The 20734-nt window shown below is 40.2% G+C and overlaps 1 long non-coding RNA gene across 1 annotated transcript; it reads right to left on the bottom strand.

Annotated features, from left to right (window-relative positions):
- Nucleotides 1–1583: 1583 nt before the first annotated feature.
- LOC116447944 lies at nt 1584–18159 on the bottom strand. Its single transcript, XR_004241754.1, has 3 exons — nt 18146–18159; nt 6366–6369; nt 1584–1695 (listed from the first exon to the last, which is right to left on the bottom strand). It is a non-coding gene; the product is annotated as an uncharacterized LOC116447944 (long non-coding RNA).
- Between the last annotated feature and the right edge of the window lie 2575 nt (nt 18160–20734).

The following is a 20734-nucleotide window of genomic DNA, read 5'->3' as shown; positions in this document are numbered from 1 at the left end:
TAGTGCTTAAAAATAGCCATCACACAAGAGCTGTTCACATCAGTGAGCAGGAGATCCGGGATCCAGCTTCACTAACTTTTACTTTGTTCTGGCTCCATAAAGATTGAGAACATGACACCAAGAGTGGCACAAGATGACTCTGCTTGGTCCCCACATGAGTTTATCAACAGCTCCTCAACATTTTTCTCTGTAATTTACCCAATGCAAACTTCTCTGGCTGTTGTTTTTTTCCTGTATGAAATGAAGAGATTCCATACATCACTCAAGTTCTGCAAGACCTGGTTTGTTAGTATTTATGAATCTGCTCTGGTGTGGAAAATGTACACCTCATGGGACAGTATCAGGGTAACAGAGTTTCTGAACAGGAACGACTGTGCTGAGATCCTCTTGTGATAAGTAATAATTATTATCCAGGCACCAGTATTTAGCATCAGAAGATTGATGGGCAATCTTGCAGAACTGCATTGCCACTTTCTGCACATAAAAGTGTAGTTTTGTGAAAATTAAATCCATGCTGTGTGACAGCCTAGAGATATCTTCTTGTGTTTGGTAGTTTTCTGGATTAACTGCAATATATATTTTTTTAACTTTATGAGTTTTTTTCCCCTTCAGGATTGATTGTTATCACTTTCAAAAATATAGAGTGTCTGAGAAGACAGCCCATAGGTAAGTGCAATATAATTAACAGAATCAATCACGGCTAACAAGTATAGCAAAACCTATATTACCAAGTATAGTAAAACCAGCAGCAATAGCTAGTGTTAACATGTTCCTCTTAGAAACATGTTAACGTCAGCTCCTCTTAGAAAATCACACAGCAATAATATATCTCTAACTACAGATTGAATTTCTTTACCAAATTCATTAGAAAAGACTCTTAAATCTTGCATATCAAGGTGGAATAATGATGATGAAAATGTTAAAAAAAAGCAGAAGCATCATTCAAAAAGGCAAGAATTTTCAATTTATTTCAGTGATCTAAATGCTAATTATGGTGGAATTATTCCCACTGCTAGAGTTAGGAATAATTCCACTGCTACAGAAAAACTTGCATAACAAATATAAATACTACTTACAGGTCTTTTTCTGAAAAATAAAGGAAGACTTCTGTCAACTGAAACAGGCAGTTTTAGGAGAATAAGTAAAAAGCTACATTTGTCTCATGATCATATAAGCATGACTGAAAGTGATTGGTTTCTTTTAAGTGCAAAATAAAAGTCAGTGTTTCAAGCTAAGATGATGGTAAGCTTGGTGCATGTTATTTCCATCTTCAAAAGTCTATCCTGCAGAAAAAAGCACTCTATCACACTCCGACTCATGGATTCCTTTTGAAAGTAGTCACCTGAAACTATGAATGATTCTAAGCTATGACTTTTACTTTTATTTGGACTAACAGAAAATACCAAGAAGGAGAGTGCTGGTGGATGAGAGGCTGGACACGAGCCGACAATGCACTCGCTGTCCAGAAAGTCAGACATATCCAGGCCTGCGTCCAAAGTCTAGTAGATTGAGGGAGGGGATTCTGCTCCTCTGCTCTGTCCTGGTGGGACCCCAGCTGCAGTGCTGCATCCAGCTCTGGGGCCCCAGCACAGGAAGGACATGGACCTGTTGGAACAAGTCCAGAGAAGAGCTACAAAGATGATTAGAGGGATGGATCACATCTCCTATGAGGAAGGGCTGAGAAAATTGGGATTGCTCAGCGTAAAAGAGAAGGTTTAGGGGTGCCCTAATTGTGGCCTTTCAGTACCTGAAGTGGGCCTATAAGAAAGATGCAGAGAGACTATTTACAAGAGAACATAGGACAAGAGGAATTACTTTCAACAGAAGATGGTAGGTTTAGATTAGATATTAAGAAGAAATTCTTTACTGTGAAGATGGTGAGACACTGGCATAGGTTGCCCAGAGAAGCTTTGTTTGTCTCATCCCTGGAATTGTTCAAGAAAAGGTTGGATGGGTCTTTGAGCAACCAGATTGAGTGGGAGGTGTCCCTATCCATGGCAGGGGGTTGGAATTAGATGATCCTCAGGGTCCCTTCCAGCTGTAACCATTCTATGATTCTATGGTTAACCTAGATGTTATTTATATTTTGAGTACAAGATAGGATATATTCAAGCATACTTTTTAAGTTGGACATTGGCAGTAGAACTTTTTGGATATGAAAATAGACTTTAAATGATCTAATGAAATGTAGGGGTGTGTTATTTATAGCAAGTAACAACTCAAATATTTTTTCTTGTGATTTTGCTTATGAATCGTTTCTTTGGTTGATGTATTTTCCAGCAAATCATATGATGACAACAATTGATAGATAATTTATAGATCATTCTATGGAGAGGTATTTTTGGGAAGGAACAGAAGGAGCAAGACAAGTACAATGAAAAATAAAAGAAATACTGTTCATGCACAAACAGGCATATCTTGCACTAAAAATTTTATCATTTACTCTACATTTCCAGCCCCTTCTGGGAATAAGCATTTACCCCTTGAACAACTGAACTAAAAGATTGAATAACAAGGGTACAATTTTTAGTGTTTTAAACAAGTTAAACCTCTGCATTCCATTGCTTTCTGTACAAGAAGTGACTAAAATAAAGGAAATCAGTTGGGTTTTAGGATTTCAGTGTGCTAATTAGGCTCAGAAACATTAGGACCTGGATACTAGGGTGAAGCTGCAATTAGCTGAGATTTAATGAGCTGTGTAATGATAACTGACAGGGCTATGTAACTTTACAGCCATAATTTCCTGATTAGATGAACTCTTAAACACTGCAATCCTACGTCCTACCCCAAGGCACGTTGACCTTTCTAGCTGGCCAGAGGAGAAACAAAGATTTTAGGATCTACACAATATTTTAGCAACAGGAAATTCCTACAGTTTCAGGGCAATTTCTCACTCTGATCAGAGCAAGCATCATTTTCCATGCTAGTCTAAACATTTTTTTCTGCTCCTTTTAGTCAAGTTTATGTGGCTTGAAGTGTTTGTCTGATGACAAGAGGATCCTCTGAAGTAGCCAGAATCGGGTAGGATATCAAGGGCATCCAGTATCTGCAGCCACATCAAACACAGTTTGGGTGGTGGAGAGGATGCACAAAGAAAGCCTATAATAAAACACCTCATGAAGAAGACCAGAAATGCAATCCCAGAAAGAAAGCAAATCCCAACTATAGAAAAACTCTGTTTGTAACATTCATGAACATCAAGTGGAAAGTCTGCTAGATAAACCATGGGTCTGAGAATCGAGTGACTTGCAACCATTAATTGCTTCTGACTGTCTACGACTTTTGACAAGTCAAAGTCCCGCTACCAATCTTAACTTGGGGAATATTACAGATAAAAATTAATTGAAGAAGACAAAGTCCTCAGATTCCCTATGGGAGACACTAACATATTGCTCATGCTTCCAAAACCCAATAAAGTGAAGTTTTCCTTTTAAACATTTTAGGATAGATAAACTGTAACATGTGCCATACTTGTGTGATCACTTATAATTTTTTCCTTCATTCCTTTGCCTCCTTCAGCGCAGAGCACCCGTTGGCCATGACTGATAAGCACTCAGTGGATTAGGCCTGAATTTTACCACTTTTTTTCAACCACCATTTTATCCTTCCATTTTAAGAGAATTTATAGTGAACAAGACTGAAAGATAATGCCATGAAAGAACACCTGTAAAGGTTCAAAATGCCTATGTGCTTTCTATACTGATGTTTCATCAGAATTTAAATATCGGGATCTATAAGAACGATAAGAATCCCCTTCTCCTGCAACACATGTCCTTGAAGGTACCCAAGACCTTGCTAGACACTGACACTGCCAGCCTGTACCTGCAGCAAGAGGCTGGCCTGAACAATGAATTCCCACTCATGTTCAAGCACGGTCCAGAAATTCTGCATAGGTCATAGAGACACTGAACTGCTGGAATCTGGCAGAAAGCCCATCAGCATGGTCACATCCTTGGAAGACATACACAAACCATATATACACACAATTCATGGCACTACTTGGCACTTGGAAAACATCTTTTGAAAGTGGCTGGCGAGAGAGGGAGTAATGAAGGAAACAGATTAAACATGATGTTCCCCTAATGCCAGATCTGCTATCTTTGATGTCATGTATTTGTTACAGTGGGTGTATAAAGCCAGCAGTATGATACTGAGTGCTTATCAAAACTCCCAAGGAGATAATAACTGTTCTGATATGTAGTTCAGAGCTTCTGGGGCTGTGAAATGTGTGATGACATGGAATGCCTCAGCTGTGATATCCCTCTGCCTTTCTCCACCACCTGCCACTCTTTGCTTCCTCAGTGCCTTGACATGCAGTATAATTATATTTTTCTGGGGCTGGCAGCAAAACAGACTTTTTTTACTTTGCTTTTTTGTCTTACCTTGCTCCCCAAGCCAGTGCCCAGCCTGGCTGACAGGCAGTCACACTCATGGGTCAGAGAAGGCACAGCTGCTGTGACAAGGGAGTAGGAGTACATTAAGCCAATTTTGCTACAAGAAGAGTAATGTGTAATGGGATTGTGTGAGAACCATGACCTTATCTAACTGTGAAAGGAGTCAAATACAATTGTAATTCAGTTAACATCCTTAGGAAATAATTGCCAACTACCTTTTGTGCTGGAAAGCTGGCCTAGCCCTGGACAAATATTACCATGCTTCATTTGCACTATCACCAACAATTACAGCTATTCAAAACTGCTACACAATCTTCACTATCTAAATAATTAGGCAAGGAGGAACATGATTAAGCAAGACAAATTTTGTATTTAAAGATTGCAAGTTCTTTACTGTGGAATTCTCCTGTAATCAGCTACTCCCTGTTTTATCCTACCTGATGGGACAGGGGGTGGGAATGTTGCAGGCAAGGCTCAGGACAGAGTTCCCTTGTGGCAACCTTTTTCCTGGGACATGCCTCTCACTATATTTTTATCTGAAATAGGCAAAGGCAAGTAGCAGTAGTGGAGAAGGACATGGATTTAGTTGCAGTCTTAGGGGCCATGATGAAGAACAGCATACTGCACTAGGAAGTGTCTCTGGGGGAAAGGCAGAGCCATGATCCTTCTGTCTTTGGAGATCTCCAACCCAGGACAGATTTTGTAAAGGGGAATCCCCTTTCCAGCAGCACTGTGGATTGTGCTCTGAGGGAGAGCAACAGTGGAAAAAGGAAGCAACAAAAGGTTGAGACATTTGATTACTACTACCTTTGACCCTGGCATGGCTATCTGCCTGCTCCTAGTGCAATTTTGTGGGGATGCTGCACCTTCATAAAAATCAGAGTTACCAGACTGCTGCTGGCCTTGGTTTTCTTTATTTCCTTGTTCATCTTGCTTGCACACTTCTCAGACTCTGCAAAAAAGCTTTTCAGAGATGGGTGGATAATATCCAACTATGACAAAAGCTTTCAACAGTCATTTAATGTTCCAAATGAGTAACTCAGTGTGGAACACAAAGACCATAGAATGAAATGCCAATAATGATTGTATCCAAACTTTCCCAAATAACTGCCTCAACATGCACAATTATGCCTTGCCAAGTAACCCGAGAGTGAAAGGGGATGTACCAGCAGTCTTTGGGAGATAAGCAGAAGAGTCACACAATTCACACTGGCATGCCACAGATCAGCAAATCATCACATGTTCCTCATAGTATTTGGATTTTGTACCACTCCTACATACTGGTGGCATAGCAGAACCATTGGTGAGTGGATAACAAGAGTTTGCTATGTCCATGTCATCTTATGAAACCTGTTTCTCAGCCAGTCACAAGGATCTGAAAAATTCACCATATATATATACACATACCATTCACCCTTCTTTTTTTTCAATTAAAATAGCAGCTGCCAAACACTTAATGCAAGAAGATTAAATGTATGTGAATTATGTCCTGAGGTCCTTTTCTGATTTTAGTATGAACAATGCAGCCAAAGTTGTGGGAGAGCCTTGAAAAATGGCCCATCTGCTTGTGTGCCATACTTAAATCACTGCCTAAACCTGTTGGAATAATATTTCCTTGAAAGTGGCAGTATAAAGCATATTCTAGAAAAGTTTGATAAAAATCTGTAAGCAATGCAATGAAGTACTTCAACACCTGCAAGAGAGAAAGGTACCAAATTCTTTCTGCTTTAAAGGCAGCTTGATACAATCATACATCCAAGTAACAGAGAAAAAACCCACAGACTAATCTCTAAACCATAGCACAGAAAAAATACACCAAGGAAAAAACCCCATCTCCTATGCTCAAGCAGCAAAAATGCTTTCATAAGATTTTGCACATTTTATCTTCAGTGAAATAATAGGAATTAATTAAAAGTCCTTCTGAAACATTCTGGAATATAACATGATTTGAGAGGAGGAAGCAGCAAGGACTTCACTAGGTTTGTGATCCCTCCAGAAGACTAAGTCTAATACAATCCTTTGTTCTAAAAGGCTTTCCAGCCAGAAGTTCCTCTAATGCAGCAGCTGCCTCATAACTGTCATTTACCAAATAGATAAACTGGTGGTAACTGTCCATTCTCTGCTCCAGCATGAGAGGTGCATGATGAAAAGTAAGTCATCATTTGGAAAAAATCACCTTCCCTCTGTTCCCTCCAGTTTCATCCAGCAATTCCAGTAGCCCTCTTAAAATAAGTTTTATATCAAAAAATGGTTTCCCAGGAACTCTTTATCTCAATAATGCTATTGCATTCTTACATAGTGAAGAACTACGTATATTGATAATGCCCCACCAACACGATCTCTGGCATCTAATTTTCAAAACCACCTTCTGGCAAATAATCACAAAAGCAGCTTTCATAACAAATCCACCTGCTTTAGCTGCCACAGTAAATACTCTGCTATGATCAGGGCAACATGTAGCTTGAATCCCAGCTAGTGTTTTGCATTGAAGGCATTTTTCACCTGTGTGCTACAAGGCAACACAAAAGTTGTTCAACTGTGTACTTCTGTATCTGTTTCATTTTCCTTGAAGTTTAATCTTAGTCTGGATTTCCTGAGGATGTAATGCTTATTCTTCTGATAATTATCTCAAATGACTGATTTATACACAAACTCAATTGCAGTTTAATACTGTCTTTAAATAAAAGGACTTCCTTCAGGGTTTGGTTGCTTGTTTTTTTTTTTTTTTTTTTAATGAGCTAGTCTATGTGTATAATCTAGATTTAAAAAGCTAAAGAAAAAAAATGTTGGTACAATAGTTGTTTGAGGTTATGTATCATGAGAACACATTTGCTCCTGCAAAGTGGTGAGAGGGGCTCTCTAGCTCTTTCTGCTTTTTGATGTTTTAGAGCAGCAAGAACCAGTGAGTACCCTGCCAGTGGGACTGGGGTGACTTCCAGCATCACCTGGCCAGGCGGGGAAATGCATTGAGGCTCACAAGACTTGGAAATGGTGAAGGCAACAAACTTGAGAAGCTGCAGGAGCCTCAGTGGTGAATTTTGGGCAAGCCTTCCTTCCTTCCTTCCTTCCTTCCTTTCTTCCTTCCTTCCTTCCTTCCTTCCTTCTGAATTCCTTCCTTCCTTCCTTCCTTCCTTCCTTCCTTCCTTCCTTCCTTCCTTCCTTCCTTCCTTCCTTCCTTCCTTCCTTCCTTCCTTCCTTCCTTCCTTCCTTCCTTCCTTCCTTCCTTCCTTCCTTCCTTCCTTCCTTCCTTCCTTCCTTCCTTCCTTCCTTCCTTCCTTCCTTCCTTCCTTCCTTCCTTCCTTCCTTCCTTCTTCCTTCCTTCCTTCCTTCCTTCCTTCCTTCCTTCCTTCCTTCCTTCCTTCCTTCCTTCCTTCCTTCCTTCCTTCCTTCCTTCCTTCCTTCCTTCCTTCCTTCCTTCCTTCCTTCCTTCCTTCCTTCCTTCCTTCCTTCCTTCCTTCCTTCCTTCCTTCCTTCCTTCCTTCCTTCCTTCCTTCCTTCCTTCCTTCCTTCCTTCCTTCCTTCCTTCCTTCCTTCCTTCCTTCCTTCCTTCCTTCCTTCCTTCCTTCCTTCCTTCCTTCCTTCCTTCCTTCCTTCCTTCCTTCCTTCCTTCCTTCCTTCCTTCCTTCCTTCCTTCCTTCCTTCCTTCCTTCCTTCCTTCCTTCCTTCCTTCCTTCCTTCCTTCCTTCCTTCCTTCCTTCCTTCCTTCCTTCCTTCCTTCCTTCCTTCCTTCCTTCCTTCCTTCCTTCCTTCCTTCCTTCCTTCCTTCCTTCCTTCCTTCCTTCCTTCCTTCCTTCCTTCCTTCCTTCCTTCCCTCCCAGCTTCACATCCAGTAGCTGCACCCCTGTTACGAGCCAAGGACGGGGTATGAATTCCAGCACTGCCCTTGAGTTCACCCACACAGCTCCATCACAGTCAGGATTTTTGTCTGTGCTGAGCAGCAGACTCTGGCACCTGGGATAGCCCTATGGCAGGAGCTGCCTGACGGGCACTGCCTTCTCAGCAGTGGCAAGGAAGGTAGTTTGTGGGCAGACCCTGGTTTTGGGAAGGAAGAGATAATAGGTATAGGGATACAAGATGAGCTAGGATGTTTTGCTGCAGGGGTATTAAATAGCCTCTGGCCTCTTTAATTTGATCATGCCAATACTGCCTATTGAGTCAGGAAGTACACAAAGAAGCAGTTTTACAAGGGATTAAAGTCTGTTAAAGTGAAGAAGCTCATCTCAGTGAGACATGGGAAAACACAACCGTTATACATCCCCTAGGTACAGATAATGCATGAGATTTCACTGATTTTTAACAAAAGGAGATGTTTAAAGGTCTGTGTTGCTATTCATAGCGAAGACATTTTTAGTGAATAAGGTTACATTTCATCAAAGATATTTATTTACTCTTATTTAAGTTTTATGCCAAATAAATTTAAATCTAGTCATATTCTAAATTTTCCCCTTTACATTTCGAGTAAGTATGTGATGTCATTTGTACTTAACAAAACATTTGAAAGCAAAATTTGATTCATACATGAGGAAGTGATTCATCTAAGAAGAGGAGAGAGAAGTGACTGAGTTATTTCTTAATGAAAAATTTGCTGGGAGAGAAAGAAACTTACACTGAGCAGCAGTAAAACATGACAGTGGCTGGAAATTAATTCAGACATGTAGAAAACCGAAGCATATTGCACAGGGCTCGAGCTAATTGTAATCACTAAGTTTAAACCCCTTCTGGCTTTTGAACGAGCCTGAACCAGTTGCTTTGTTTTGGATTTGCATTCTGCACAGATAAGCTGAGTGATACCTGCCCCAGCAAGTGTTCAGTCCCCTGCACTTGTTCAGTCCTTGCTTTCAGCTTGCAGTATGCATGATATATTCCATGACAAGAATTGTGCTCCATTTTGGAGGACAAAACATGTATCACTCATCTGCACAGAAATTGTGCAGCTAAGAAGCTTTGTAATTAGGAACTCTCACAATTGCATCCCATAATTTATTCATAGTATCAATTACAGAATTCCTGGTAGAGGAAGTCAAACTGATTATATTTTATAAAATTTAAATTAGTTTCTTCTGTTCAATTAAGGGAAGCCAGAAACTCTTCAGGGTACCCATATTGCCAGTGGCAAAGTGTAATAGCTTTGCAGCGAGACAGTCAGCTGGAGCAGCTGCTAAAGGACACTCTGCAAAACAAAAAGCACCAGTAAAACAACATCAGCCACCTTCATCCTGGAGAGTGTCGGCTCCACCTGCTGAGTACGTAAGTGCTACTGGCTTTATATATGTTTGCAATTCTGCAACTTTAAAAACAGACACAATGAGCAGTATATTCAAGAACTACAGTCTGCCTTTTGGGGTGATGAATAACCCATCTCTGACCAGATGCATAAATGCAGATGATTGCTCATATGGTGTGTGTTAGGGACACATTCTAGACCCAAGTCACCTCCTGTGTCCTCCTCATCACCTAATGATGAGCAGAGAACAACCATTTCCTAGGGCAGATCCCACAGATGTATGAACTGAGGGGATAGTTTTGGCCCTGCAATCCCAGAGGGCAGCTGTGTGTTTATGTCATCCTAATGTGATGTGGGTCCTGTCACACCCTCCACCGTGGCACTGATGGTTCAGGGGCTGAATTCAGAAGAATTCCCCCCCCCGACAACCTGGGCTGCATCACTGCCTCCCCCGTCTTCATTTTGCTGGGTCAAGGACATCACTGCAGCTTTTTTGTGGAGTTGGAGGGAGAAGGAAACCTTAAGTTTTCACATAAAATGAAGGCTGCTTTATTTATATTAGATTCTCTAAAAAAACACAATTGCTTGCAAGGAGAGTGATACAACAAGCAGCGTTTCTGAGAATGCTGTGGGTGTTTTCTGGCGTACTTTCAAGTACCAAACAGAAAAGCTCTGAGCATGTACTTCATCCACAGCCGCTTATGCCCTGATAGCAGAGCAGAGGGCCCCAGGACCCATCACAGCAGTTATTACAGGACATTCCTTCACATATCCCACACAGTGAGTTCCAGCAAGCTGTATTATAAATCCAGCTGTATTTTTAGGTGCATTAGTGGTGCTTGACTACAGCTGAGTCTGGTCAGAGTTCAGATGCTTGGCGGAGTTTTTTTTATTCCCCACTTTCCTCCTAAGAGCAAGGATATTTCACTCAAAAGCCTCTGGGCTGCAGCTTCCATCTACTGACTGGGACAAGAGGAGCATGTGTGTATGTGTCTGTGTGTGTGTGTCTGTGTGTGTTTGTGTGTATTCCTTTCAGGAAAAAATTTCCAGAAAAAATTTCCAGAAGCCACCAAGTAGTTTATTGTATTTTCTAATTACAAAGACAGCAGGCTACCAGATCAAGCAAAACCAACAGTTTATCTTGGATCCATTCCTCGTGATGCAACAGTAACTTTTGGTAAAAACTCCTCAGTGTCTGGATCAATGATCTGTGCATGGCTTGGAGATGGGATATAGGCAATATGTAAGCAGCCGGGAAACTTATTTCTGCACAGAAACAAGACCAGAGACAATGTAGTTAGAAGCTCTTGTATGCATTAATGCAGCTAACAAGGCTTTATTGTCTTCATCATATTTTCTGTTAAAAATTTTGCAACTACGGTCCTGTTGCGCAAAGTGCAGTTTCTCACATGGGTGAAGTTATTCAGTCTGGGAACAAGGAAAAGTTTGCAAAATCACTCTAGTCTTCAGGCTCCTGTTTCAAGGGAAAGTTTCTGTGAACAGAATAAAAAGTACCTCAAACAGCGCGATCAGCTCCTATTTCCAGCACCACGATTATCACATAAATAAAGAAAAGCCTCTCCTGATTTTTGAAATCTCTCTTCAGCACTTCAAAGTTCTAAATAATTTGATGCATTTCATCATAATTTTTGTCAGAAGAGAGAAAACAGCAACAGCAAAGTAACCCAAATACCTCTCGTGATCCACAGAATTACATGTTTTCCAATAGAAAAGAAGGTGAAAGATTTTTCTTTGCAAAAGAGTCATGCTTCAGATACCACGTCTGCAATCCCACTTTCTCTCAAGAGAAAATGCCACAGGGAAGCAAAGGTGATACACATTGTCTTTCCTCCCACTCTGTGAGACAGGGGGTGAATAGCTATTTAAATTTACATTTTATGCATGCCAGGCAATGAATTGAAGCTAATTGTATCAAACCCGCTCCCAGCAGTGTTTTAGCCTATTCCTGGTTATTTGAACTCCATGGTCACAAGGTCAGATATAAGGCTTTGCTTCTGGACTGCATCATGGGATGCAAAAATGTAGTTTATACAAAATGGCTGAATCACTTGAACTATAAATTAAAATGTTTGTCTTGTAAATATCTCTTTCTAGCAAAATATCCAAAGTTTGAGGTGAGTTTGTATCTTCCTTCAGTCATTTAAATAATAACCTGCTGTCAGCCCATATCATATAGCTAATATCCTTTCAGATGCAACACTTACAACTAGAAGTCTTTTAAGAATTGGTTTTTCCCTTTTTGGATAATTCCATAGAGAGTATAAACATCTTCTGACAGACTTAAATAAACCAGTAACCAACAAATGATGCCTATAATATCACTTTCGAGCTAAGAATTTTCTCAAAAAGAGGATTTATGTGGGGGCCCAAAAATGCAGTTATGACTCATAAAAAAATTTTGGCTCATTATTGTGAAAATTCAGAATGATCCTCTCTCTAGAAAGGATTACACCAGTTATGGGGTATGTGATCAGATCACATCATTTCAGTCCCTAATTTCATATCCAAACACCAAAAAAACATGAGCAGCAGTTTTCAATGGTTTGACTTCAGGCACCAAGATCAGACCACAATCCTTATCATTTATGCTGGTCACAGCAATTCTGAGTGAGTCCACAGCAGTCCTCAAATAACCCCTGCAGTAAGGGGAAATGCCTTCACACACACTGAAGTGGAGAAGAGGTGAGACCATGACCATTCAATTAAGCTGTTTCTGATGTGCATGGAAAGGAACTCCTCTCCTGACTGAGACTAAGCTCTAGTAAAAAAAGTGACTGGGCTTGGATAAAAAAACTATCAATAAACTCATTAATGTATCAAACTATCCTTACGAACAGTGTCTGATAGTCTAAGCTTACACATGTATGTCAAGTATGTAAGTCAAATATTATGTGCTTGAGTAGCCTCTTTGAAATCAGTGAAGCTCCTCCTTCACTTGGATCAACATACACTGAAAAGCATGACCATGTGGCAAGGATAAACCAAATTTTATACTAGCTGCATTTAGGCTATTTCCTAGGGCTGGTAAAAGAATAAGACATTTGTTTACATTAAAACATGTTTTTCTGCTTGTACACCAACTGGATGGCATAGCAAGGTCATTTGTTTCAGTCATACTGAGAGCTTGCCTGGCAATGAAAGACATTATAGAAGTTAATATATTCTTTAATATTCTTGGAGAGGGAAGGAAGATGGTTTGTATTATTACATAGCCAACCTGATAATATCTGGAGAAACAATAACTGTAAACCAAGATGGATGGGTGTATTTAAAATATAACCCCTAAAATAAAAAAATTTTTTCTACATGAATTTGTTTTCTAAGTCACATTCTGTTAAGTTTAATTTTCAATCTCCTTCCAAGTATTAGTATTAAATGACTGTTTACATTTTTTATATCAAATCCACAGTGAGAGAACACTTTCATATTACTAGTTCAATAATATGGCACAAAATGTTCCCTCATACCTGGATGGAATTGAATTACTTTTTAATTTAAGCAGTTTCATATTTGCAGCCTAGCTCTAGTATAGGGAGGAGTCAAAGGTTATCTATTCTCCATGGAAGCTAATTTAGGACTATTTATACAGTGTAGGACAGGTCTGTTAAGATTTGTAATTACTTATATTTACTCACAGTCATCAAACACTCCTTTCTGTCTTTCGTTCTCTATAGTGGACTAAGGTCTGCACTCAAACCCAGAGAAAATTCAGTCTGAATTGAATTATTTTGTTCTCCCATGAACAATGGAGTTTCCCTTTCTTCCTCATTCTCCTCCTGCACCTCCACTTGCCCACTTCCTTAACACTAGATTCTGTATAGTTTAGTTTCTGGGTACAATTCAATTTGAAATAGTTAGATCTGTATGAATTCATGGCATTTTTAAGCCTGCATTCAGCAGTCCTTAAATTCATGCCCAGTTCAAGGTGTTCTCAGAGAAGCTTTCCAGTTTGGATTTTAGTTCAAAAGATTTGAAATTAATGTTTTTCAAAGGGGTCTGCTTTTTTTCCAGCCCTAAAAATAGGGCTAAGGGAAGGTGTACACGTGTTTATGAGTAATGAGTCCCTGCAGAGCTGAAGTGGACTATACTTACCTGTGTTATCCTTGCAGTAAAAAAATACTCATTAGAAGACAAATTCCATTATTCCAGGCACAATGCAAATAAATAGAGCAAAAATGAAGGTTTTTCAGATAATTTACAGCTTCAAGAATAGGTTTATAGGTAGTTTCAACAATTATTTTATGATTGTACTGTAAGAAAATTTCAACTATGTTGAGTGTTAGCTGACCATCACAAAACTTCTCATTCAAAACAATGGTAATGCAATTTATTTTCCTCTACAGCAACCATTAAGTGTTGAATTATAATTTGTCCCAAGCTTCTACCATAAAAAATAAGCAGTCCCTACGTTTGAATTTGTCTTACAAAATGGCCTGGCATACATTGCTGTGAAGTTGATGCCTTTTCCTGGCCTTAAAATCAAGAGTGAAACAGGGTTAGAAGGGAAAAAGGGGTTTCATGTCTGTATTTATTTTAAGGATCCTTAGGTGCACCACGCCCAGGTGGAATGCACCCCAATGCACACTGCAATGCACACCCACAACAGTCTGGTATAACATTATAGGTGTTACTAATTAGCATATCTATCAAAGATTCCCCAATGAGAGGCTCGAGTGAGCCCCCCCTCCCCAAGGAACCTTCTCCTGGATGGTTCTATCTTAGTTTACAGAATGTGTTCTGGAGAGGGCCTTGGGGTCTGGGGCACACTGATCCGTAGCTACGAAGCTTCTAAAATATTTAGTCTCTTAGCTTGACAAACAAGTCCAATATTGTAGGCTAAAAAACACTAAGAATACAGAAGTTGTAAAAAGGTGTAACAGGGATATAAAAGAAAAGGCAAAAAATCATCATGGCATCAAAGTCTTTTACCTTGTTTAGATTTAGTCTTGGTGATTATAAGAAATTTAAGGTGAGTGATAGCATGATTTATTTCACTGTTTTAACAGAGGCCTTATCGGATACATTAAATCTCTTCTAAAATTGCTCAGTTTTTCACTTTGGCTTCCCCAGCAGGCCTTCCATTTCTAAACACCAAAGCTTGTGGTCATATGAAAAAGCATCAAGTTGGGTTTAGAATTGATCTGGAACATCTTGTATTGTTCTATGACATTTCTGTCACAAATTAGTCCTTTAAGGTTATAGCCTAAAACAGTAGGCTCAGAAAAAAGAGATTATTGGTACCTTCACAGTGACACTGAACTTCTGGCCTGAACAAATATCCCTTTTCTAGCATACTGTGACAGCTTTTATTACTCACACCAGTGTAATATGTGGAAGAATCTCTTGAATATACTACATCAGAGACAAAAAAAAAGCTTCCTTTTAAGAATTCACACGTCATTTCTACTGAGACAATGATTAATGGATCAAATAGTGTAAATCAGCTTTTTTGTCTTTTTTTTTTTTTTCTTTTTATTGCAAGGTTATGAAAGCCACCTTTAAACATTTGTTTTCTCTCTATTTGACACCTTGTTATTCAAAATATTTATTTTCCATGTGTGTTGCAACATAAGAGAAAGAAAGAGAAGCCCTGCAGAAAGGGATCTGGAGGTACTGGTCAGCATTGGGCTCAGCAGGAGCCAGCAGTATGCCCTGGCAAGCCATCCTGGGGGAAGCATTACCAACAGTGCGAGTCTGAAACACAGAGAGGAAAGGTTTTTTGGGAAAGGTAAAGTCCTTTATTTGGTAGGTTTGGAATTGGCTTCTGTAAGTAAAGATACAAACAAAACTATAGGCCTTTGAAATATGTTCCCTGTTACACTTTTAGAGCTGAATATCCCAAAATCCCCAAACAGGAGCCAAACTTTGTATTCAGCCATACAAGTATCTTCTCACTGGAGGTGAACAACGGCAGATAGAATTTTTGAAGAAATGACAAGCTGCCTATATGGGGACGTAGATATACAGGTGTTTATCTGACCTCGCTCCTACAGTGTCTGAACACTGAATTGTCCTTAAAGAATTTGTCTTTGTAGCATTCCTGCGAGATGAAACACACACCTTTGTCTATTTTACAGGGGGACACGAGCACATGGGGCCCTATGGCCTCAATGCAGGCCTTTAAAGGCACTGAGGTAATTGGAAACAGCCAGCATTGTGCCTAAGAGGGAATCTGTGTCAGGTGAATCTATGCTTTACCTAACTGAGAGATTTCACAAATTTTGAGAAATGGGGATATTACAGCAGTTGATTATTTGCACATATGCAGCAGTATCAGCAAAATGTGTGCTTTATGCAAGTGATTCCCCCAAAGCCAAACAAGACACATCAACACATGCTGTCAGAAGCCTCTAGGTCATACGCAATTTTACCAGGCTATTTTCTTCACCTCCTAGCTGAGTGGCAGAGTTATATCAACATCTCAATGTCCCTGACACAGCTGTCCCAGTGCTATGGACGGGCTGCTCCCAGGCTGGCTGTGTAGTGGGATGATGGCCTGCCTTGGCTGCTGAGAGGGCTGACACTGTGCTGTTGGACCAGGAGAAAGTAATTTTGATAGCAAGTGCCTGGTTTTCTGAAGTCTTACTCTGAGCACAGCCTTCATGTTTTGTCCCAGATCAAGCAGGAAGTTTCCAGACTTGGAGGCAGGTGTCCAGCTCTCAGGACTCATGTCAATCAAAACATTTCACTGTGATGGATATGTTTCATGGTCCAGCCTTATCAAAGTGGCTAATTGTTCCTTTCCAAAATGAGTAGTGTACTGCCAGACTTCTTGGAAAGCTAATAATAATGCTGCAGAGGCTTTTTTCAATTGTAGCATTTGTCTTCATTTATTGCTGTCTTTTGCTAACGTTAATGAGGGACAGATTTCTGCATATTAAATGCGTAGTAGCCCAGCTACAAGAGATGAGCAACAGTTATAAATATGATGTGAAAATACTTGCTGAAAAGCATAGTTACACATTAGGCATACAAATTATAGGATTATGATTGTAGAGCTTGCTGTAACTTATTGGCAGTATATTACTTTTTACTTAGAAAATGTCTGTGCCATAAGCTCTAACAGCTATGACCTGGTATCCATCAGAGAGCTCAATGCTTCCTCGAGATCTCTGCTCAGCAGTGCCTTAAAAGAGAGACACTGCTTCTGAATGTGAAACTCATAAATCATGTGGTCAAACTCACATCAACTCTCTCTAGACTGCATATGTTCTGGTTTCCATGGGATAAGTCAAACCTTCAGGGCTCACAGAGCCTTAGTTAAAGAAATTAAAACAGCTCTTGAAGGACAGGATTGTATAAACAGATTCTGAAGGGGCTCTGTTTGAAATTAGGCCAAAGCAAACACTGAGGCCAGCTCTTCCTTTCCCTTTGGTTGCCTCTCTGCCCTCGGCGCCGCTGCAAGGGACACCTTTTCCAGACGGCTCCTGACCTCCCTCACGCCCCTTTCTGACCCCCAGCCTCTCAGATGGTTTTAATTGCAGAAGGCCAACTCAAGGTCCTTCAGCATGTACTTTAGTGGCATCTCTCCATTTCTTCTTCTGGATACTTTCAAGGGCCTGCGCAGCCAGCTGCTGGACGTGCCTCTCCACCCCTTGTCCCGCGAGCCCATCACTGAGGCGACTGCAACCAACATCTTTCAGACAGACATGCAAAATGCAGTACTGGTTCCTGGAGAAGGGATATTTTACTACTAAAAGATAATTTTCGTTTGCTTTTGGTAACTAACAAAGACCTGAATGTGTTAGAACACATATTATTCAACAAAACAGAGAATCAATTTGGTGGTGTCTGAATTTTTTTGACAGCTACTAGAGGTATAAATCTATCAGAAAATAATTTGCAAAATGGCTTTTATCAAAGTAGGATAAATGAGTCTACTTAATTGCAACGAGAATAGAGACACAAAGAAAAGGTAAATTTCATGCCACCCACATCCATAAGCAATTTCTTTGAAGTTGATAATAATCTGGGAGATGGGATTATAGGTGTGAATTTAGCACCAGATAATAGGTGTAGATTTCCCATCCTAAGGTTGGAGGAAGCACTAGGTTGATTGAGTGAATGAGATTTAAAATGAGATCACATGGTCCGTTTTGTGTTAGGGTTGAAGGATTTCTCTGTTAGACTGCCTAGAAACATTTTTAAATTCAGCTTTGATAAGGCAACTATAGGTTCCTGGTCTTTTTTGTTTCTATTTTCTTGCAGCATTCACCTAATCTATTCCTAATGATCAAAAATTATACTTAATGTCATAACCAAAGGGATTCCATGTTCTATGGGCAAAACTATCTAATCATCTGGAGGATTTGAATAAAAATATCTCATTACATACAATGGAAATTGGGTGGTCCACATAGAAATCTGGTCCTTTAAAAGTAATTCTTCAGAATGACTTTAGTCATTATCAAGGAACACAGAAGCATGACATACCAGCTTTGTTTTCAAGCTCCTAATTCACCATGCACAACATTAGGTCTATTTAACCAGTGTCTAAAGTGGTTACGGCTGCAAAGAAAAAGGCCAATGTCTGAGCAGAACAACAGGTGCAGAGCACCTGGAACAGCAGCACTCGGACCCATGAACTGCCCTATTCATCCCAACGAGCCCAAGGTGTAGCTTTATGATACAGCTGAGCCACTCTGTGCAAACTGCTCACAAACAGGCCTTGCTCTCCTCCTCCATCATTTCCTTTGAGCCAGCTCTGGCATTGGCTTGAGAACAGAGTAAAGCAGATCAGGAAAATTACACAGAGGAAAACTTTCTTTCTAACACATCTCTATGCCCTAAAAGAGGGAAGGAAGAAAGAAAATACTCTTTTCCATGAACTGAGAGGATGAGGAGAAATGGCTTTGAAATCTGTAGCTTGCAAATATATGAATCTGGCAACTTATTCCTCTCCTCAGGTGAGGTTCATTATATGATTAAAACCCTTCTATTTATTTACCTGGTTAATGACCCTTGAGCAAGCTCTGATGGCTGCACTGGGACAGGTCCCAGAACCATATTAGCCACAGTAGCATCGTGCTGCTGTGCAAGCAGCCATGGATGGAAGGGAAGAGGGATTCAGCCACCAGCAGGACCACACTGACATAGTACCTCCCTTGGGACTTTGGGCTGGCATGGAGGTCACTATGCTGCAAGGGTATTTTGGGAATGACACACTGTACACTGCAGTTCCCTGAGGAGCTTAAACCTGCGATCTCCTCCTTGTCCCCAGCTGATCCCAACCACTCTCCTGGGAAAACACTTGTGCTCATTTCCCATATTCATCCAGTCAGGAGATGCATGATCCTGAGGAAAAGAAAGGACTGACTGGGTTAGGTGGCTCTTTTTGGCATCATTATACAGGCTCAAGCCCATGAGAACTTTCTTATGTGTGTAGGTGGCTATTCACGGCATAACTATGCCAGCAACACTTTCTACACAGGCCTGGCCTCTTTACCTTTCTGTGTGGTGTCCTACGTTGCCATCATTTAGGAGCCCTTACCTCTCTTTGCTTAAGACTCAGGTCCAGTGAGCCAACAGCCTCTGGACTGGAGTCCTATGAGAACAGGGTGTGCACAACTTCCATGCATGTAATTTCAGAGTCTTATATGAGCTGAAAATGGTAGAGGTCCACTATTTCCCTCCTAACGTACCCTTTGGGCTCTCTGATAGGAAAGTTTTGCTGCTAAGGTCAGTTAATATCAGTGACCCACCAAATAATAGAGCAAAACTCACTTGTCTCTGTTCTAAATTTCCTGTTTCATACAGTGACTTTGCCATGGTATCTTCAGGAAATCAAATGCTGAATGAGAAGCAGCTGGCACAAACTGAATCTGGCAGGAATATAGTAATTCTGGTCAAGCTGGAAAAAGAGAAATGCTTCAAAAAGCATGTGGTATATAAACATAACCTTTGCTTGCCTCTATCTCTGCTCATGTCAGCATAAAGGTCCTAAATCATGCTAATCTCGTCATCAAGTTAGAAAACCCTTGCAGCACTAGCAAAATGACTTGACTTTCCTTGCAAAATCTGATCCCAAGCTGCTTCATTGTTCTTGATGCTAGAAAAGTGGGGGCAGTGGTGAAGAGTCTCATTCTGGCAGAAGAATGCAGCCTACCTGTGCTGGCAGCTGCAGATGTCCCTGCTTGTTCAACCACCTCTTTGTCTTCCCAACACTGCTGGTCAAATTTCAAAATTTAATCCTCACATTTCACCAGCACCTCCAAATCCACCTATCCGTTTTCCCAGATTAATTATACAAGGCCAAAAGAAAGCATTTTTCTTATCAAAAGGAGTTTAGTTCTCACAAGCAGAGACCATGGAATAAAGTTTTAGTAGTTAAAATGGATTTAATCTACCTTTAAAGCATTCCTTATTATTTCTTCTAGAACAAAGATTTTCCCCTTTTTTTTACTATGTGCCTATTTTCATTACCATAACTCCACTTTTGCCCAAGGCAAGAAGAGAAGAAATTTCCTGCAGCACAAACAAACAAGTGAAAAAAAAAAAGTTCAGCATAATTTCCTTAAGGAAAAGGCAAAGAACAGTGAACTAGGGCTTATTTACTCTCATAAATCTGAAGAAAGACATATAAGTTCAACACAATAAAAATCCAGGTAGCCTATAACATTTCCTATGAGCAAAAAATCTGAAGGTGTTATATTTTGTTCTGGAGGTGGACAGTGCTTTATAGGAACATGAGAACAGGTTTCTGTTCCAGGAAATGGGAGACCAGTTTTACTCTAATGTGTAAACAGGTTATGTCGGTAGGTAATCAGAATGGCAGCGTACTTTGAGTCCTTTACAAAGAGTAAAGTCTGTTTTACTGCTTCTCAAAAAGAAGCAGCATTACTAGTTTATATGTCTTTTCTGACCACTATGCTGTATGGATTAACCAATTTCTATGAAAACAGGCTGAACTATTTTCCAGAAATGCAAAGCATAATGAAAGGAACCTGTCCCAGGCATTAGTGTTAGACACTGTCTAACCCATGCTAGCATTTTTAAACAAAACCAACCACTGTCAGAGTGTTTTTGTGCTTTCTGTTGTTCATTACTACTGAAGCAGTGGCTTTCCTAATGAAGAAATCAAACTGGAATCTGACAC

Source organism: Corvus moneduloides, chromosome 1 (genome assembly GCF_009650955.1).
Source record: "Corvus moneduloides isolate bCorMon1 chromosome 1, bCorMon1.pri, whole genome shotgun sequence".
Taxonomy (NCBI): domain Eukaryota; kingdom Metazoa; phylum Chordata; class Aves; order Passeriformes; family Corvidae; genus Corvus; species Corvus moneduloides.
This window is presented reverse-complemented; position numbering and strand designations above follow the sequence as displayed.